The 19,714-nt window shown below is 41.9% G+C and overlaps 1 pseudogene; it reads right to left on the bottom strand.

Moving 5' to 3' along the window:
• Positions 1 to 5,472: 5,472 nt before the first annotated feature.
• The window catches only part of LOC133091255 (ferritin light chain-like), a 38,798-nt pseudogene continuing 24,556 nt past the window's right edge, over positions 5,473 to 19,714 (bottom strand).

Genomic DNA, 19,714 nt, shown 5'->3' with positions numbered 1-19,714 from the left:
GCAGAACATTTGCTCCATCTTAAATCTTCTTGCTAGAATTTGAACATAGTTTTAGAAATGCTTTTTGGCTTCTTGTTTGAATTACTTCTCATGCATAGGCACTAACGGAAAATGGTTCAGAACATAAAAAGATTGCCATTTCCCCGGTGAGCACAAAACACTTTAGACCAGTCAGCATCAATCTGAAGCCACACGGACTGGATGACAAATGCAATGTTACTTATATGTTCAGAGCTCTTAGTTACCCATGCCAACAGAAGGTTCTAGCGGCTTGGATAACCTTAAAGAGCCAACATCTCACCTCCCTTCCCCCAAATTTTGGCATTCACTCTGTGACCCACCCACTTGCAGCAAATCTCATTTCCAAGTTAGTGAAATAAAATTTTAAATTGAATGGGATCTTGGACATTGTTCAGTTCAATCCTTATTTTCGCAAGGAGGAACCTACAGATTTCAGCAACAGAGTGAGAAACAGAACCTAGGTTTTCTGACTTCCAATTTAAAGAGACTTCTACTCTGTTTTCGATTGCCTCTGACAGTGAAGCTGGGAGTCAATAATGGCTTCAAGAAAGAAATTATGTATTTTAAGGATAAAATGTGCAGACAGGAGAGAACCCAAGTAATCAAGTGAGGAGAAAATAGAAGTCAGATCAGAGAACGTTGCATAGATTTTCAGTTGCTAGAAATTAAAAGTGAAATAGCCAACAAGGCAAGTAGCACATGCAAGCCAAGCACACTGTAAGTGAGAGGTACTGAGCGTGTTCTTTGCAAGAGCAAAATAGCGATTTTCATTCTCTACTTCCCTTCAGAGGGTAATCGGGGGTTTAACTCAGATGTTACAGGTGTTTTTAAATAGTCACATTCTAAAAAAAAAACCAAAAAAGGAAACTGTCCAACTGCAATTTAAGTATGTATCATGTAATAAACATTGTGATGTTAATATTACATATTCATATGGTCTCTGGCACTGGAATAGCTGGCGTATGTATAATAAAGGAAAAAGGCAAAGAACTCAGCTTTTATCTCTTTTATCCCTTTTCAAGAGAACTATCATGTGTTACCATGTTTGGAATATTTCCTAGCATGGCTGAAAAAGCAAGGAATAAACAGCAATCATTCAGTGTGCCTGATGGCACAAAATAAAGCAGTTATTCACAAACAGAAAACTGGACTTTTGAGCAGATGTTTATTTAAATACAAACATCAACTCCTACTTTTCCTGTTATCTCCAATTATGTGATGCAATATTTTTACCAGAAGAAGCTCTTTTTAAAAACAGCCTTCCAGTGAGTGAATAAACAATACTATATTTGGCTAACAGCTGCTTTTGGAAAATGAGATGTCAGCAAAGCTGAATGTTGTTTAAAGAAAACTAATTATCCAGCTACCTTTGACTTGGATCAGAGTAAATAAAGCACTTCCCTATTTGCACTGAAATGTTTTGTCTAGGAATTAAATATTAGGTATTAGTCAGATATTTCACTTCTTCCATCATTTGCCATGTGGAGCAAATTGTATTTAAGAAGTATCCCTGTGTTTGATTTTGCTGCCAAAACCACGTCAGGTCATCTGGTGCTGCAGAGCCGCTGCTGCTTTGCTGCTTCACCATCCACTAGGTTCTTCTGTTTAGCATAAAGCAGTGTGTTTATGGACACATTGAAACACAGGTGACCTCGTGACACACAGTGTGGTGGCATTTGTGTGAATTTAATTATGCAAATGTCAGTATAAGTGTATGTGTAAGATCACGTATAGAATCTGAAATAATGGAAATACCACCAGTTTTTGAAAGTTCATTTGAAGGTTGGCAAGCCAAGAGAACTGTAAAACTGGTGTATGCCATTGCCAACTGGCACTTTTGACAGGGAATACATACCTGCAGCCCTTTGTCAGCATTGTGTCGGCCAGGCTGTGTCTTCCCTGAATTAGAGCTCCTGCAGGTGCCTGTGGTGATGAATCTCCTTACTTTTCTTTTCTTTTTTTTTTTTTTTGGGCATGTGGGATCCTAGTTCCCCGAGCAGGGATCGAACCCGTGCCCCCTGCCTTGGAAGCGCAGAGTCTTAACCCCTGGACCGCCAGGAAAGTCCTGACTCTCCTTATTTTCACATCGATTGTTTTATAATTTGAAATATTTTTACCTTCTGAGGCAATCTCACCTGAGCACTCATTAAATGGGGGTGACAATGCTAGGGCTGAAAAATAGGCTGAAAATTTGGCATTTTGGAATGAACTTCAGATTGGCTTTAATGTCATGAAGGCCAAACAAACAGTTCCTGTGGCACATTTTAGAGCGAGGACCCTGTAAAATGTTAGTGGTAATCTTGAGAAAATAAAAAGCAGCATGTGAGCAAAAATGTACAATAGTTGTGGATTTTGAGGAAGCATCTCCCATTAACTTCTGTGGAAAAATCAGTATTGAGTTATGCACATTCTTCAAGAATATATCCTCTGTCTAAAATCCGGTATATGATTTTCACATAAACTATTGTTAGGAAACAATTCTGGGACAAGCACGGGTTTAATGATTCTGTAAATGTTTGTTCTTCCAATGAGTATTTATTGAAAACGTTTTATGAGCCAAATAACTAGGTCGTGAGGACAGCATTCAACTCGTCTTGTCTTCGTGGACTTTACAACCCCTTGTTGGGAAGACAGATTATAAGCAAGTAAATAAATGTAATGGGATGTTCCTGCCTCTTTTGACTTCGGCCAGTAAGGTAGCTGTCAGAGTAGTTATCAGAATTCCATACCTGATATGCAGATTTACAAGGAAATGGCTCTAAGAACCTGTCCCACAAGTCTTAGGCCCAGGATAAAGCTACACCATTTCCAGGGCCCAGTGCAAAGTGAAAGTATTAAATTCCGGACAGCAACAACAGAGCGTTAAACCAGGCCAGAGGCCCTTCCAAGTGTGGAGGCCCGTGTGACTGCACAGGTCACATGCCTGTGAAGCTGGCCCTGCTTAGATCCTTTAGCCAAAAAAAAAAAAAAAAACAAAGTGAAAAAGCTTAGAGTAGAGAAGAGAGATTTGGGGGAGGGTGATCTTTGGAGAGCTGGGCTACGCTTGGGAATGCTACCATCTAACTAACCCAAGGCTAGTGGCGGGGAGCGGTTCACAGGGACCCTTGAAGAGCTCTGGAACGTGTTTCCTGCCATGGTGAGACACAGAACCAGTGCCCACCAGAGAGGCCTGAGAAGCTAACACTGAAGACTCACCGGGAGCGTAGCTCCTACCCATGATATCTGCAGGACAGTCAGGAGGATGCAACTGGGATGGGACCACACCGCATGGCTAGAGCTCGCGGGGTCAAGGGTTGCTTGCCTAATTGGATTGGGTCCAAGGGAGAGAGAGCTGGAAGGGGTTTCTCGGGCCAGTCTGCGTTCGCCAAATGGCATCAAGCTCTGCCTCCAATCAAAGATCATGGAGTCTCTCCCTGCCATTTAGAAAAGCCACTCAGACTCACACTTCTTCAGGCCCCTTTGTAAAGTTAAGGTAACTATCAATAGCAATATACAGCGGCCCCGTGTACCCGTTACCCAGTGTCATTATTATTACATTTGAAACCCACAGCATATCTCTTTCTGTCCACATCTCCCTTTCTTTTTCAAAAAGATGTATTTCCTTACACTTTTTCAACTTTTCTTTATACTTTTACAACATATCTGTCTATCTATCTTCATCATCATCATCGTATTGCATGCTTTTATGCTTTATATAAATATTAAAGATTCTGACATTTATTTATTTTGTTTGGCTTTGTGAGATTCATCCATGTTGACAAATGTAGCTATAGTTCATTTGCTTTTACTACAGCATTCCATTGTATGACTCTACTATAATTTATTCGTCTCTTCTCCTATTAATAGACACTTGTTTCTCCTGTTTTGCTGTTACGAACAGCGCTGCTGTAAGTTTTATTATATATGTTTCCATCTGCTTGTGTGCAGGGCTTTTTTTGTAGGGGGGTACAGACCCATTCCGTGTCCTTCCCCTGCTCTGTTCTGTATCTCAGGGACCTGACCCCCATAGGTTGCATTTCCCAGATTCCCGTGTCCCCTGGCTTGCTTCTGGGTTCAGCCAATGGGAGGCGCTGGCGGGAGAGAGAAGAGAAGTCAGAGTGCGTATCTGCCTCTTGCTCAGATGATGTCGCTTCTGCACCTCCGGCTCCCATCCCACAGGTCCACCCTGGTTCTAGCTTCTGCCCAGAGACCCCAACTAACTCCTGGTCTTCTGTAGCCTCAGTCTTTTGTCTCAATAGACTGAGATGGGAGTGAGTTCCTGAAATGGCTGGTCCCTGGTCGCCTCACTGTTTGCTGTTTGACTTCTCAGCTCTTTCAATCCACAGGTCACCAATTCCTTTGATTAAATTCCTTCTGTTTCAAGACTTGGAATGGATTTTCTTTTCCAGTTACATCCTAATATATAGGTTGTGCTTATCTTCAACTCCAAATTGCTCTCCAAAGTGGGTACACCTACTTACGCTTCTAGCAACAGTGTATGTGTTCCCATTGTTTTAATAACCAATATTAAGAATTGTCAAGGCTTCCCTGGTGACGCAGTGGTTAAGAATCCTCCTGCCAATGCAGGGGACATGGGTTCGAGCCCTGGTCCGGGAAGATCCCACATGCCACAGAGCAACTAAGCCCGTGCGCCATAACTACTGAAGCCTGCGCTCTAGAGCCCGTGAGCCACAACTACTGAGCCCGTGTGCCACAACTACGGAAGCCCGCACGCCTAGAGCCCGTGCTCTGAAACAAGAGAAGCCACCGGCAATGAGAAGCCTGCGCACCGCAATGAAGAGTAGCCCCTGCTCACTGCAACTAGAGAAAGTCCGCGCACAGCAATGAAGACCCAACACAGCCATAAATAAATAAATAAATAAATAAAAAAGATTGTCAGACTTTTACAATTTTGCTAATCTAATTAGTCTGAAACAATATTTCACTGAAGTTTTAGTTTTCTTTCCTTGAGACTGAGGGTCTTTCTATATATTATTGACCATCCAGGTTTTCCTTTGGTAAATTGCTTGCTTGCCTTTTAGAAATAAACCTGTCTTTATTTGCATACAACATGATCATCAACATAGATAATCCTATGGAATCTACAAAAAAAGCTAGAACTAATAAATGAGTTTTACAACACTACAGAATATAATATCAGTATGAAAAATATATTGCGTTTCTGCATACTAGCAACCATTTTTCAGAAAAATTTGTTGGTTCCTTAATAAGGGAAATATACCACAAAGTATGACTGAGCCATTCCACCTCTAACTACCTAAGAGGTATAAAATTGTTTGCCTTTTTTTTTTTTTTTTCTGCAAAAAAAGCTTTATTGTTTCCACTTGGTCCAAGGCTTGGGAGAGGGCTCCAGGGTGGTTAAAAAGCTGCCTACTGGCTGCAGAGAAGGGCTTCAGGCAGAAGCCCTAACACCGGAGGGCTCCTCGGAGGTCGCTGGGCTTTGGTCGGCTCCTACTGGTACTTGAGGGTGAGCCTTTCGAAGAGATAATCGCCCAGCCCAGCCTGCCGTGGTTGGTCAGGTGGTCGCCCATGTTCTTGATGAGTTTCACCTGCTCATCTAGGACGCGGGCTCTCCTGGAAGTCACACGGGTGGGAGTCTGCATCGGCAGAAGCCAGGGCATGCAGGTCCAAAGTGGCCTGACTCAGGTTCTTCTCCATGAGCATGGCGGCTTCCATAGCGTCCTGGGTTTTACCCCACTCATCTTGGGGCGCTTTCTGCACGTCTGGAAGAGGGCGCAGCCACTGCGCTGGTTTTGCATTTTCAAGAGACACTGGGAGCCTTCCCGCTTCTCGTTGGCCGATTTCCGGAAAAAGTGGCCCATGCCCTCCAGAGCCACATCCTTGCGGTGGAAATAGAAGCCCTGAGAGAGGTAGGTGTAGGAGGTCCGCAGATGCAGGTTGACCAGGCGGTGGACAATGGCCTCTACCTCGGTGGAATCATTCTGACCAATTTGGGAGCTCACAGTTGGTTGGTAATAAGGAGTGAAGCTCAAAAAAGGGTGTTGGCTGGTCCCGAGGCCGAGGATCCTGAACTGCTGATTCTGAGGGGTTGCAACTGGGAAAAACGTTGGAGGGTAGTCGGAGGCTGGGGCGAGGGGCGTCCCTGGGTCTGTGGCCTCCAAACGCCGTTGCAACAAGAGAGATCCATGGGACCACGGAGCGTACTGCTTGTTTGCCTGTTTTTTGATTGTTTGGTTCTTACTGATTTATAGGAGTTACTTATGTTCTACATACTAATTCTTTGTTGGTTATACGTGTGGTAAATACCTTCTCCCATTCCTTGTCCTGTCTTGCCATTTTTTTCAATAGTGTGTTCTCATGGACAGACGTTTCTAATTTTAATGTAGTTTTCACAAAGTTTTAATGTTTCCCTGAGTTTCACGGAACATTGCTGATCAGATGAGGGCCACCAGATGTGACCAGCCTACCTGTATTGACAAAATTCTGCAACCCACATCCCCTCGACAGAGCATGTGCAGAAGGCAGCTTGCAGTTGGCTAGTCAGGAGCCCTATGTCAGCATTTCCCGTTAGAGTAAACGGACTCCCGAGAGGAAGTCTAAGGCTCTATTTGCTGCAGATCCTTCTTACCTGGGAGCATGGAGGGGGCCTGGCCGCACTGGGGGCACCTCCCAGGCTTTTCTAGCCCAACTGTATCTCACACTCAGCTGAACGCAAGCCTATAATGGGAACGTGTTTTTGTTTGTTTTTTTTTAATTTGTACTGAGCCTGGCTTGGAAAGTATTGAACAGGGCGAGTCCCTGAGACATAGCCGGCTATGTTCAATGTGACCAACTGGCAACCAAGAGCCATGCTGGGTTGGAGCAGAGAACATAGGCAGTGTGCAGCTGGGGCCTCGCGCTGCCACAGGAAGCAGATAAATCTTAAGCACGACTACACAGCAGGCTGAGGAGAGGGGGCCCAGGACCAGCCTGGCGGCTCCACGCCGCTCAGGCCCGCACATCCATCTCTCCACTGGTGACGGCAGCCTGTAGCACAGACCCACTATGAGGCCTGACTGCCCAGAACAAAGGTCAGGAGCTCTTATAACATGTGCATTTTAGGCTAGTTGTTACTTGCACATGATATTTTAAAAATTCAAACAGTGTAACGAAAAGTACACAAAGTCCTGCTTCTTTCTTGTTCTCATCTTCTGGGTTCCCACCTCTCATTCCCCCCTGATATTTTCTTTATGCAAGTAAATATGAATGTATATTGTTATACCTCTCTGTTTTTACCCCAAAATAGCATATACAGACAGATTTTTTTTAAACCACAGATCTAGGAAATATTTGATGAAGAATTTTAAAATCAGGTTTTATTTAATTAGATCTTTCCTAGGAATGAACTGTGTCGCTTTGATAATTTTTTCCTTATCTTTTTTTTGGGGGGGTGCTGATCTACACGGCTTGCGGGATCTTAGTTCCCTGAACAGGGATTGAACCCGGGCCCCCTGCAGTGTAAGCGTGGTGTCCTAACCACTGGGCCGCCAGGGAATTCCCTCCTTATCTTATTGTTTGTAAATTTTCTTACAAAAGTCTGTGGTCACCCACCAGTCCAACACAGATGTAAGTCAGGTATAAAAGGGTGATTTTTTTTTTTAAATACTTCAGAATCAGAAAAAAAGTTGTGTGATGTGTTTGTTAAAGAAAATTTGGAAAATAGAGAAAAGCACAAAGAAGAAAATAAAATTTAAGAGTAATTCTACTAGCAGAAATATTCCAGTGATAACCATTATGGTGTTTAGGATACAATATTTTATAATGGGTATATTGCATGTCCCAATAGAACACATATACAATTAACATATATTTTAAACTGTAAAATGGAAAAACATTAATCAATGCTTGTTTATTTACCATAAAATCACAAGCGTTCAATATTTCCAATTCATTGGTGACAATAATGTGATGCGTTGTATGCATTAGCTTGCTCTCTCTCTCTATATATGTATATTTAAATTTTTTTCTATGTGTATATATATATTCTCTATATGTGTTATTTTTAAAAGGAGTCTTAAGTAGAGGCACATATTGATTTTTTGCCTAGTGTAAAGAATTGCATCACCTCTCTATTCAGTTCAAGGTGTTTCAACATGTATTTATTCTCTAATTATAGTAGTAATTCCTTACATTTGTATACAGTACCACAGTTTGCAGAAGTCTTCTTTCCTCTTTTGAACAGCCCGTTGAGTGAGGTAGTACTATTCTTATTGGCTGGATAAGGAAACTGAGGATCACAGAGGTTAAGTGTCTTGTCTAAGGCCATCTAGCTAGTTGGGTAGAAGACTTGTAGGTTTGGATTCCAAGTCTAGTTCTCATTCCACCAGACCATGGTGGGGACAGAAGAAAGAAGAAACACCCTATGTTCCCAGACCTGTTTAGGTTTACAATGTAGTTGATGAGATGAGTCACAAAACCATTAGACACCCAGAGAAGAAAACACTTGGCCTAACAGAGGCAAATATGATCACCCTCATCAGGCCCTATGCATCATCCTTCATTTAGCCAGCTTCCATCACTTCTCCCTGTTGCCTTACTTGGTCTTCTTCTGGCCTCTGTGGTACCCACCTAGACCTCAAAGGCCTTTGAAGAAAAGCTCCTGATGAGAAATTGGAAAGAACTTTAGCTGATTTCTGGTCCTGGGAATTCCAGACTGTAGGCCAGGCAGAAGATGTGCATTCCTCCAGCAATGGAGATTTTTCATTGACAAGTGAGAATTACGCCTTAAATATTGTGTTTCTCCTGTAGCTTAAAAATGTTTGTCATGCATTCGTTCGATTGTTCAGTCATTTACTCGATCATGTTTGAATTCAACAAGCATCACTGAGGACCCAGCATGTCCTCGGTGGCCTAGGGCACCCTGCTAGCCCTAGAAATGAAACATGAGTTAGCCCCTTAAGGAGTTCCATTTCCACATGACTCTTTTGGTTACTTGGGCAACAGACTTGAGTGCAGCATTATTAGATAACACATGATCTACACAACTGGGGTACAGCTCTGTAAAAGTATCGCTTAGCTAGAGCACAGGCCAAGAGTTGTTTTTCATCTCTTTTTCATACCGTAGCCACTCCTGAGAAGATAAGGCCTCTGTTCCAGGACCAAGATTGAAGGTGGTGGAGTCCAACATGTACAAGACAACCCACATAGGGTGCAAAAAGAAAATATTTTGATGTATCCTTGTAACATTTCTTTTGTTGGGAATATGTTTTCCATGATGTATAATATGTTAGTGTTACATGCAGTAGTGCACATATATACTTTCTGAATCCATAACTACACATGTGTCATGTGCTCAATAGTGTTTTATCGATGGGGTGGGCAATCAAGAATTTGGGTTTCCCTGCTCTACAGCCACAGCTACACTGCCTCTCCTTTCTCAACAGTATATAAAACTCTGCTGAAAGGCTCATTTGGGAAGCTTTCCAAAGTCACTGGGTTCAGATTTGGCCTGATGGCTGAGGAGAGACTTATACAAAGTCTCGAGAGCAGTAAAGTTTGAGTGAGGTCCTACAGTCTGTGCCAAATCTTCTCTTTTACACAGACAGAGGAAGGATAGATTTCTTCTTAGCTCAGTAATCCCTTCCTTCCTGCCAGGATCTTGAATTTTAAGAGCGTACATTTTCCCCTCATACTTGGAGAATTTGTTTTATGTTTATTTGATGTTGGAGCTCTTCTGCAGAGTGACTTTTCACCTATTTTCCCAAGTAAGCACCGTGCTTTATCAACCCCCTTCACTCCTTGCCCCTCATCTGGAGTTGGAAGGGAGTCGGTTGGGGTCCGACTTTCCCTCTCTTCTATTGCCAGACATTTACATTTGGCAATAGACGCCAAGCAAGCATCATCTATCACTATCATTCTATCTCTGGAATGGAATTCTAGAGCATTCTACCAACTTCACCAACGAGTTCTGCTCATTTACCCAGTGTCTGGGCATCGAACACTCTTTGCCTACTTTCTTGCCCAGGAATCCTTTCTGCTGTACCATAGTGGATTTCTGGGCTGAGGATTATTTTTCACTTTCATCTAAGTGTTCTATTTGCTTCTTTCTCCACTCCACCTCCACTCTCGCTTCAGTGATATCGTGGAAATCATTACCGCTTCTGAAAAATATAGGCTGTGTTTCACTAAAAGAATTACTAGTCTATGATATTTCAAAAAGTACTTAGGTGGGGAATGAGGATTGTGATTATTTGAATTGCAAAAAGGTCTTAAAAGATTCTTTTTTATTTTCTTGACATATGATCAGTTTGATAAAAATTTCAATTTTGATCAGCTGTTCCAGAGACCCATCTGTTGTGTAATGCGAATTTTACTTGAAGTATCCCTTTCTTCCAGTTCAGGCCTTTGCTAAAGTCCTTGCATGGAGTGTCTGTGTTTTGAGATGAAATTTGGAAAAATTGCTCATCCACGTTAGAGGTAAGCCAGATGATCCCTGCAAACATCCCCACCTGGTTTCAGACAAGAATTCTGAGCTTATCAACTCCCAGGGCCACCTGGGGGCAAAGGCAGTCTGGCAAAATCGTTTTGAGCAAGCCATTTTGTGGGATCTTTTCTTCCAAAGCAAATGAGGGATTCCTGTCCTTGATGCTAAAGTGTAATGACATGTTCATGACATCTATAATTAGATAGGGAACGCTCACTGCCTATAGTGTAAAATGGCACAAACACAAGAGAAGTTTATTTTATTTTTTTTGGCTACACCGCATGGCTTGTGGGATCTTAGTTCCCCAACCAGGGATTGAACTTGTGCCCCCTGCAGTGGAGGCATCAAGTCCTAACCACTGGACCACCAGGGAATTCCCAAGAAGTGTATTTCTTGCTCTGATGAGAGCACTGGGTAATGAAAAGGATGACAGGATGACTCTCCTATAGGCAGCCATTCAGGGACCCAGACGGCGATGCTCTAGCATCTTCATCCCATGACTTCCAGAATTGCCCTAGCAGGCATCTCTGTACCAGCCATCAAGAAGGTAGATAAAAACATGGAGCAATGTGCCTGGCCAGGTGTGGACACGGCACACCTCACTTGTCACATTCCATCAGCTAAGACACGGTCACATGGCCATGTCTAACTGCAAGCCAGGATGGGAAATGAGGGCTAGTTGGGCGTTGAAGAAGAAAAGGAGAATGTGGGTACCCATCTCTGCCACCACATCCTTACCCTTTGGCTCATGGAAACATTTATTCCAAAGTCCCCCTTTATCAACCAGTGAAAATCAGTTGTGTATTCAGAGGTAGCTCAGGGATCCCTTTCCTAGGCAGACCAGGTACCTTATCATTTTATAGAGGATGACAAACCCGTTCTAAATGGCACACAGTGGATTTGAGTGTCTCACCAAAGGATTTCAGATGATCAGCAAATCTCTACGGGAACAAGCAGGGGTGACCTCTCCAGAACGGTACACACGAGTGTGGCATATCTACCTTCTCACTGGAGGCTATGATCCAGCGTTCCCAAGTGTCTGGAAAGCTGATATACACGGCCTTTTCACTTGATCAGGGGAAATTCTGGTCTTATCTTTGCAAATAAAAATAATTCTTCTGCTGAAATTGCCTACTTGTTATCTGGAAAGACAGCAGGAATTCCTTATCAAGAAAGGCCCTGGCAACCGGCCTCAAACCTGGGCAATGGAAATAGATGGTCTGGGCAAATGCCAGAGACTTTTCATCTTTTGGAGAAACTAATACATAGGGCATCAGCTGAGTTTCCATTTCAGTGCAACTTAAGCCTGAGTGATAAAGGCAGCCTGTTCTGTGAACCTTATATTACATAACCCTCATGTGATTCAGGGCTGCTATTTATAGTTTTCCATTGTGTGGAAATGGAGCGAGTTACAGGGATGCAGCTTCCTTCTTCTCCAGCGTCCCAGAAGGAGATCAAAATGACTCTGCATTTATGACCTAGCCTAGGGCTTTCAAAACTCCTCTTGCTTTATTGTCAAAAACAATTTTGGCTCCTACCTTACCCTGAAGTTCATTCGTTCGTTCCTTCCTTCCTTCTTTCATTCATTCATCATCCATTCATTCATTCATTTAACAAATATTTAGTGAGTGCCTACTAGGCACCGGGGGTGCAAAGTTGAATAAAACACACATGGAGTGGAGGAAGGGGTTGAAAACACTGATTCCTAGATCCCATCCCAGCCCAATGAAAACAAAGTATCTGGGGGTGAGTTCTGGTGGGTATGTTTTAAAATCTCTCCAAGAGAGTCCAATGTGCAGCTCGGATTGAGAACCACTAGAATTTGTAGACATTGAAGCCAGAGGAATGTATTAGGTTTAATATGTCAAGGAGGAGCACTAGAAAGAGAACCAAATAAAGAAGACATTAAAGAACAGTGCAGGGGGCTTCCCTGGTGGCGCAGTGGTTAAATCCGCCTGCCAATGCAGGGGACACGGGTTCGAGCCCTGGTCTGGGAAGATCCCACATGCCGCGGAGCAGCTAAGCCCGTGCACCACAACTACTGAGCCTGTGCTCTAGAGCCCGCAAGCCACAACTACTGAGCCCACGTGCCACAACTACTGAAGCCCGTGCGCCTAGAGCCCATGCTCCGCAACAAGAGAAGCCACCACCTTGAGAAGCCCGCGCACTGCAACGAAGACCCAACACAGCCAAAAATAAATTAAAAAAAAAAAAATAGAACAGTGCAGAGAGAATTGAAAGTTGCTTGATACAGATACAGAGAAATAACTTTGGCGTCCGATCCATCTGTGGTGGAACTTCAGCCTTTCTGCTTTTTAGCTTGTGTGATGCTGGGCAAGCAGTTAACCCTCTGAGCCTCAGCTTCCGCGTTTTTATTTTTTATTTATTTATTTATTTTTTAATTTTAATTTTTTATTTTTGCCTGCGTTGGGTCTCCGCTGCTGCGTGCGGGCTTTCTCTAGTTGTGGCGAGTGGGGGCTACTCTTCGTTGCAGTGCGCGGGCTTCTCATTGCGGTGGCTTCTCTTGTTGCGGAGCACGGGCTCTAGGTGCATGGGCTTCAGTAGTTGTGGCATGCGGGCTCAGTAGTTGTGGCTCGTGGGCTCTAGAGCGCAGGCTCAGTAGTTGTGGCGCACGGGCTTAGTTGCTCCGCAGCATGTGGGATCTTCCCGGGCCAGCGCTCGAACCCGTGTCCCCTGCATTGGCAGGTGGATTCTTAACCACAGAGCCACCAGGGAAGTCCAGCTTCTGTGTTTTTAAAATGAGGATAATAATGATCTTCACATCCTAGGATTGCCGTGAGCATCTAATCAAAATGCCTGGCATGCAACAAATCTCAGTTATTTTTGTTATTATTTGGAATTCAGGAGGAAAGATCAAGCATAAAAAGTTGGGTAGTTAAAGATCTGAACATGGATCCCAAGCAATTCTCTCTTGCTGCCAAAACTGGGTGAAGGCCACCATATATCTGTGAGTATCTGAGACCTCAGCCCCGTATGGTGCATCTTCCTTGGGGAAAAATAAATCATTATTTTTATCTTAAAACGAATGTAAATATGTTGTTGACGAGAATGTCAGATTTGTATCAGTTAATTAAGAAAAACGTGTCCACATGGTTTGAAAAGATCCCCCCCATTCTGGGGAGGACACGGTAGGCAGTGCTCGGGCCTCCCTGAGGGTACTGTTCACGCCTCTGCTATTAGTCTTCCCTGACCTTCGGGTGGAGAGCATCACGAAGGTCTCACCATGTTGAGTGAGTTGAGACATTCAGAGATCATTCTTTCTGGCTATTTAACTAAACACTGTTAGCACTTATTCACGTGAGAGATTATGTAAACATTAGCAGATATGTATATTCAGTGCATTCCTTTTTGATTTGTAACACAAGATGATAGCACAGTCTATGCACTTTTAAGCCCTGAATTTTACCTTAAGAGTATCTCATGGAGATGATCTATATCCACCCATAAAGAATGTCATCCTTTTCTTCTTTTATAGCTGCATGGTAGCCTTTTAGGTGGGTGTATTATAACTTACTTAACCAATATTCGTTTGATGTTTTCAGCTTTTTGCTGTTTAAACATTGCTGCAACGAATGACTGTGTACCTAAGTCATTTTGCATACGGGAGCATCTTTTGTTCTATAAATTCCTGGGAGTGGAATGGCTGTGTCAAAGGATATGGGCATTCACAGACTGCCCTTCACAGGGGCTGTTCTAATTTCCACTTCTGCCAGCAGTGTAGGAACAGGCCTCTTTCCTCACAACCTCACCAGCACAGTCTCCTACCAAAGTCTCATGTCTGCCAACGGGCCGGGTACAAAACGACCCTCCCTGATAGTTGTAAAGTACATCTCTCCAATTGTGAGTGACGTTGAACCCCTTTTCAGATGTTTTAAGAACCTTCTGTCTTTTCTGTGCTGGGAAGAGTTGGTTCATATCATTTGCCTATTTTAAAATTTATTTATGTATTTACTTATATTGACGTATAGTTGATTTACAATGTTGCATTAGTTTCTGGTGTACAGCAAACTGATCCAGTTATACATACGTGTGTGTGTATATATATATATATATATATATATATATATATATATATATATATACACATTCTTTTTCAGATTCTTTTCCATTATAGGTTATTATAAGATATTGAATATACAGTAGGTCCTTGTTGTTTATCTATTTTGTATATAGTAGTGTGTATCTGTTAATCCCAAAGTCCTAATTTATCCCTCCCCACTTTCCCCTTTGGTAACTTTAAGTTTGTTTTCAATGTCTGTGAGTCGATTTCTGTTTTGTAAATCAGTTCATTTGTATCATTTTTTTAGATTTCACATATAAGTGATATATTTGTCTTTCTCTTTCTGACTTACATCACTTAGTATGATAATCCCTAGGTCCATCCATGTTGCTGCAAATCATTTGCCTAGTTTTTAATTGGGCCATTGGTTTGTTCCTTGTTGATTTTTAGGAATTCTTTATATATTTAGAAAAATTAGCATGGTGTCTATTACAAATATTTTTTCCTTCCAGTTTTGTCATTTGTCTTTGATTTTTTCTGCAGAATGTTGTGACTTCTGTGTTTCGTGTGTGTCATAAATGCAAAGATATTCTGCACTCTGAGATTATTACATAATTCTCCCATGGTTTCTTATGTCACTTGTCATATGCTATTCTTTTTTACATTTAAATTTTTGTACCACTCGGAATTTTTCCTGGTGAAGTTGTGAGGTATGGGATCCAACTTTATTTTAGATGGCCATCCAGTTGTCCTAAAGCCTTTAATTAAATAACGTATCTTTTCTCCATGGATTTGAGATACTGTTCTTTAAGCTATATTAAATTTATCACATACTAAATTTCCACGTGCTCTTAGGTGTATTTATGGACTTTTTATTCTCTTTCATTGCTCTCTTGGTCTATTCATGTATCAGCACTATACATTTTTAATCACTATAGCTTTATAATATGCTTTGATTTCTGGTTTGGAAAAAATCTGGTAATTATTCTTTTTCAGAATTTTCTCAACTACTTCTGCCTGTTTATTTTTCCAACTAAACTTTAGAATTAACTTATTTAATGTGAAAAGTTAATATTTTATTGGCTTTGTATAACACATTGGTTAACGAAGAGGGGACTGATGGCTGTATGTGTTACCTTTACAGTCAGGGGTCCTGCCCCTCGGTTCATGTGATCCAAAGGACGTTAGACTCTCACAAGTATCACCACTGAGATATCACACTACTCTCCCTAGGGGGTCGAGTGAGTGATGGGGAAGAGAGGCCACCAGAAGGATTTACCACTCTTTTTTGAGGGGAGTGGAGAAGAAAACCTCTTCTCCTATGGAAACATGAGGAACATGCGGATAAAGGTGTTCACCATAACAGTGGAATTTAAGGGGCACCTGCCAGGGGCTCTTCTCAGGGTATATTTCAATGGCTTCTAAAGGAATTTGCTTTTATGATTCTGGACATCTGAGACACTAAAGGTGTGTGTAAAGTATTTCATCTGCTGAAAAGGGCGGTGAGAGGCAGGTGTAGTGTAAGGAGCAGGGGCTTTAGAGCCCATTGAGACTGAGTTCAAATCCCAGTGCGACCAGCTGTGTGATTCGGGGCACTTAATTTCTCCAACTCTCACTTTTCTCACTTTTATAGATACCTTGGAGAATTGTCAATCTTAGTACTAATATATGTCAAGATTCTAGCAAAGCACCTGGTATACATTAGGTACTGAAAAAAGAGATGCACATTTTGCACCAAAGACAACCTTGAACTATTTCACAGTTTCTCTGGAGGCCTTGGCAAACCTCTCCTGCAGAGAGTGGCCCCATACACCAGAGAGACCCCGTATCCTCAGCTCCACAGGGAACGCACCTAAGAGACAGGACAGACCTTTAGGTTTCTGGAATGCCAAGCATTTTAGCTCTCCCTGAGTGACTTTGATCTTGGTCTATGATTCACTCCGGTTCCCTCATCTCAGTGCATTGCTATGCGTCTCACTTTGCAGGAATTTTTTTCATGTTTCTGTGTCATCCTGAAATGGAGATATTTTACATATAAACAAACAGAACATTGATCCTTAAAAAAAAAGTGCCAAGTATTTTTCCTGATTATGATTTTAATATATGTTCAGTCAAGAAAAAATAGGTAATCGAGAACAGCATAAGAAAGTAAATATTAGTTATAATGCTATGAAACAGAAAATGTTTGTTAGTATATATGTTTTTTTCTGGGCTTGTTTCTGCATCTATGCCCTCCTCCACATGGACCTTGATATTGACATTTACATCCACACTTGTGTAGACTTCTACACCCGTGTTGATCTTCACACTGATATGTATATAGGACCTCAACTGATATATAACTTGGTGTTTTGCTCTTTTAACATTACATCATATCTTCTACGTTTTACAGAATTTCAGGTAAGCATATTTTTTCTTATTTCTGCATAATATTTGCTACATTTTTCTTTTAAAAGTCAAGAATTATGCAAGCAGATTTTTATCTCCATTGACACTAGTTAGGGAGAGGAAATAAAGATTGGAGGGTTATTATTTATATGTTTTCATCTAAATACTAAACAAGTGAAGTAAACAGACCGCCTGTTAGTTTCTGAAAGCTGAGAATTAGAATAAAGAATGAGAGCTTATTTAGAATCACTCTTTCCTGTCCCCTTTTAGGGAAAAGATTTGGGTATTTTTCAGAGTTATTACTGAGTAACTTTTTCAACATTGTTTTCATGAGGGGGTCCAACAAAAAGCCAAAAGTAAGAGTTTTTCATGAGGGGGTCCAACAAAAAGCCAAAAGTAAGAGTTATGTCCTCTTTTCCCTTCCAGAACACAGCATGTTTATCCTTCCTATGGGGGTAAAGTTCAATATTTTCCGTAAAGCAAAACAACCTGGAAATCTAGAGTGATTTGAGCCAACTGGTAAATAAAAAGCAAATAAAGTAAATCAAGAAATATTTGTGGGAGAATGAACAGATCACTTCTGTCATCCCACCATGACCACTGTTTGCTGTGTCTCTGGCAGCTGACCACAAGATGTCACTATGGCATCTTTAATCCTAATAATCATGTAGCTGGCTGGGGGTGGGGAAAGAACAAGGAAAGAAAATCTTACAGTTTTATGCAAAATGGAACAGTTTCCCCACCTACCCCTGGCAGGCAGCCAGGCTAATAAAAAAAAAAAAAAATTCTGTTTTTTAACCAACACTATGAATTGAAAAGGCTTTCAAGAAACATCTGCACAGTGAAACTGTTAACTCCAAAGAAGTCCAACATCATATTTATACTGTATAAATTAAAATGGAAAATAAAAACCCATTTGGGCCAATGTGCAAAATCTCCAAAGCAAGAGAAAAATACTTCTGAAGTCAATCCATTTTCAAAACGACGGCATTAAATATGGAGAATGTAATAGCAGAAAACAACTGAAATCTTGCCCAGTGAAGCTTTAAACAACCAGTTTCCCAAAACAAATATTGTTAATTAACCAAATTTCCCTCCATGGACTCAAATTTTAGGGGAAAGAAACAAATCTTTCTTTAAAAAATGCAAGCTCCTCTCATGTTACTTGGGTGAAACGATTTTTAGAAGTGGCTAGCACGGTCTGCAGCGTCCCTTCCACAGGACACATCTACAGGTCAGGGGAGGAGAGCCACTGTTCTGGATCATGATTCTGAAGAACTGAAAGTTCCCGAGTCATCAAAAAAAAAAATCGTATTTCTTTATGTACATAGAAGGTGAGAAAGTGCTTTTACAAAGCAGCTGTACACAGGATGGATCCTTGTTCCAAAAGATGCAACAGCCATCTTTTGGGTGATCTGCCCAGCTCGCCACCTGGATGTGGGCATGCATACTGCACCCCTCCCCCAACACGGTCATGGTGCAACTGGCATGCGCTGTGACCCACCCAGTGTCCTCACCAGTGGCTAGCCGCCTGACCAGTATCCCTTTTTCAGGAATTTGGGATTAAGTCAGTTGAGTCTCAGTCCTCATGACTGGAAAGTGACACATACACTCTGGAACTGCTGGTAACTGTATTTTCCATCTTGCCAGCCAAGAAGCAAAAACATAGGTCTACTGAGAGACTGAAGGATGAAGGGGGCACTTAGGACAGAGAGGGAGCCTTGGTGGCATCCAGGTGTCCGGTTCCAACTTGTCCTTGAGTCCCAGAGTCCACTCTTTGGCTGTGGGAGAAAGCCCTGCATCCTCATGGTAAATAATCATTTTGTTCAACCAGACCACTCTTAACGACTTTTCAGGATAATCTGGAACTCAAGTCATTGTAATTTTTTCTACTTGTACCCTAACCTTCCCCTGCTCCCCAGTTGTCCTCTGTGCCCCCCCGGCCCCATCATTTATCTAGACATTTAGGTTATGGAATATTTTATTTAGTCATTTGAACCAGCTCTTAGGGCTTGTCGAGGGACAGTGAGAGTAACCTAGAAGGCCTCAAGGAATGCTTTGAAAGATGACTTTTGGTCTCCATTATTTTGCGTGAATTGGATCTATAAATTAGGATTCTACAATAGCACTTCCCAAAATTTGTTCCTTAGAACATTAATCCTGAAATTGTTAAGAAAACAAAGTATTCCATAGCAAAATAAGTTTGGGGAAAAAATGCAACATATATCTCCCTTTTGGAGACTTAGAGGTCATGTTAATATATTAAAGCCTCTGACAAGTCCTGCAGCAAAGAAAGGGATCAAAATTTGTTTAGCCTAGGATTTTCCAAATTTATGTGACAGTAGATTTCTTTGGGGGGGAGTTTTAATCCTGATTGGCAACATTTTACATACTACTTAAAATGTCTGTTTAACTCTGCTTTACAGCCAAACTTGAGTCTGAGGTGGACTGACCTTGGGAATTTTGATAGGAAAGTCCCTGGAAAATTCCACTCCCTCACCTCCTACTTCACAGCCCTTTATTAGTCAGGCAATTAGTCAGAAGGCTAGGGAATGGCCTAGACATCCAGTGCCGTGGGAGAGACTGCCTTATGGCCTCTCTCGAAGCCCCTGCATTTCCCAGAATCCTGACTTTATGCCTTAATTTTATGCCTTTTTCAAAATATACACAAAGAAAATCGCATAAATCACAAGTGTATAGTGATGAATTTTTCCGAACTGTTTCACACGCTACTGTAACCAGCACTAGGTCAAGAAATGACATTACAGGCTCCCAGAAGCCCCTTCATGCTCTTTTAGTCACTTTACCACACAAGGGTAACCACTATCCAACTTTATGCCTTTTCTTTCCACATAAATGGC

Source organism: Eubalaena glacialis, chromosome 1, assembly GCF_028564815.1.
Source record: "Eubalaena glacialis isolate mEubGla1 chromosome 1, mEubGla1.1.hap2.+ XY, whole genome shotgun sequence".
NCBI classification, from domain to species: Eukaryota; Metazoa; Chordata; class Mammalia; order Artiodactyla; family Balaenidae; genus Eubalaena; species Eubalaena glacialis.
Note: the sequence above shows the minus strand (reverse complement) of the source record. Positions and strands in the feature narration are given on the sequence as shown.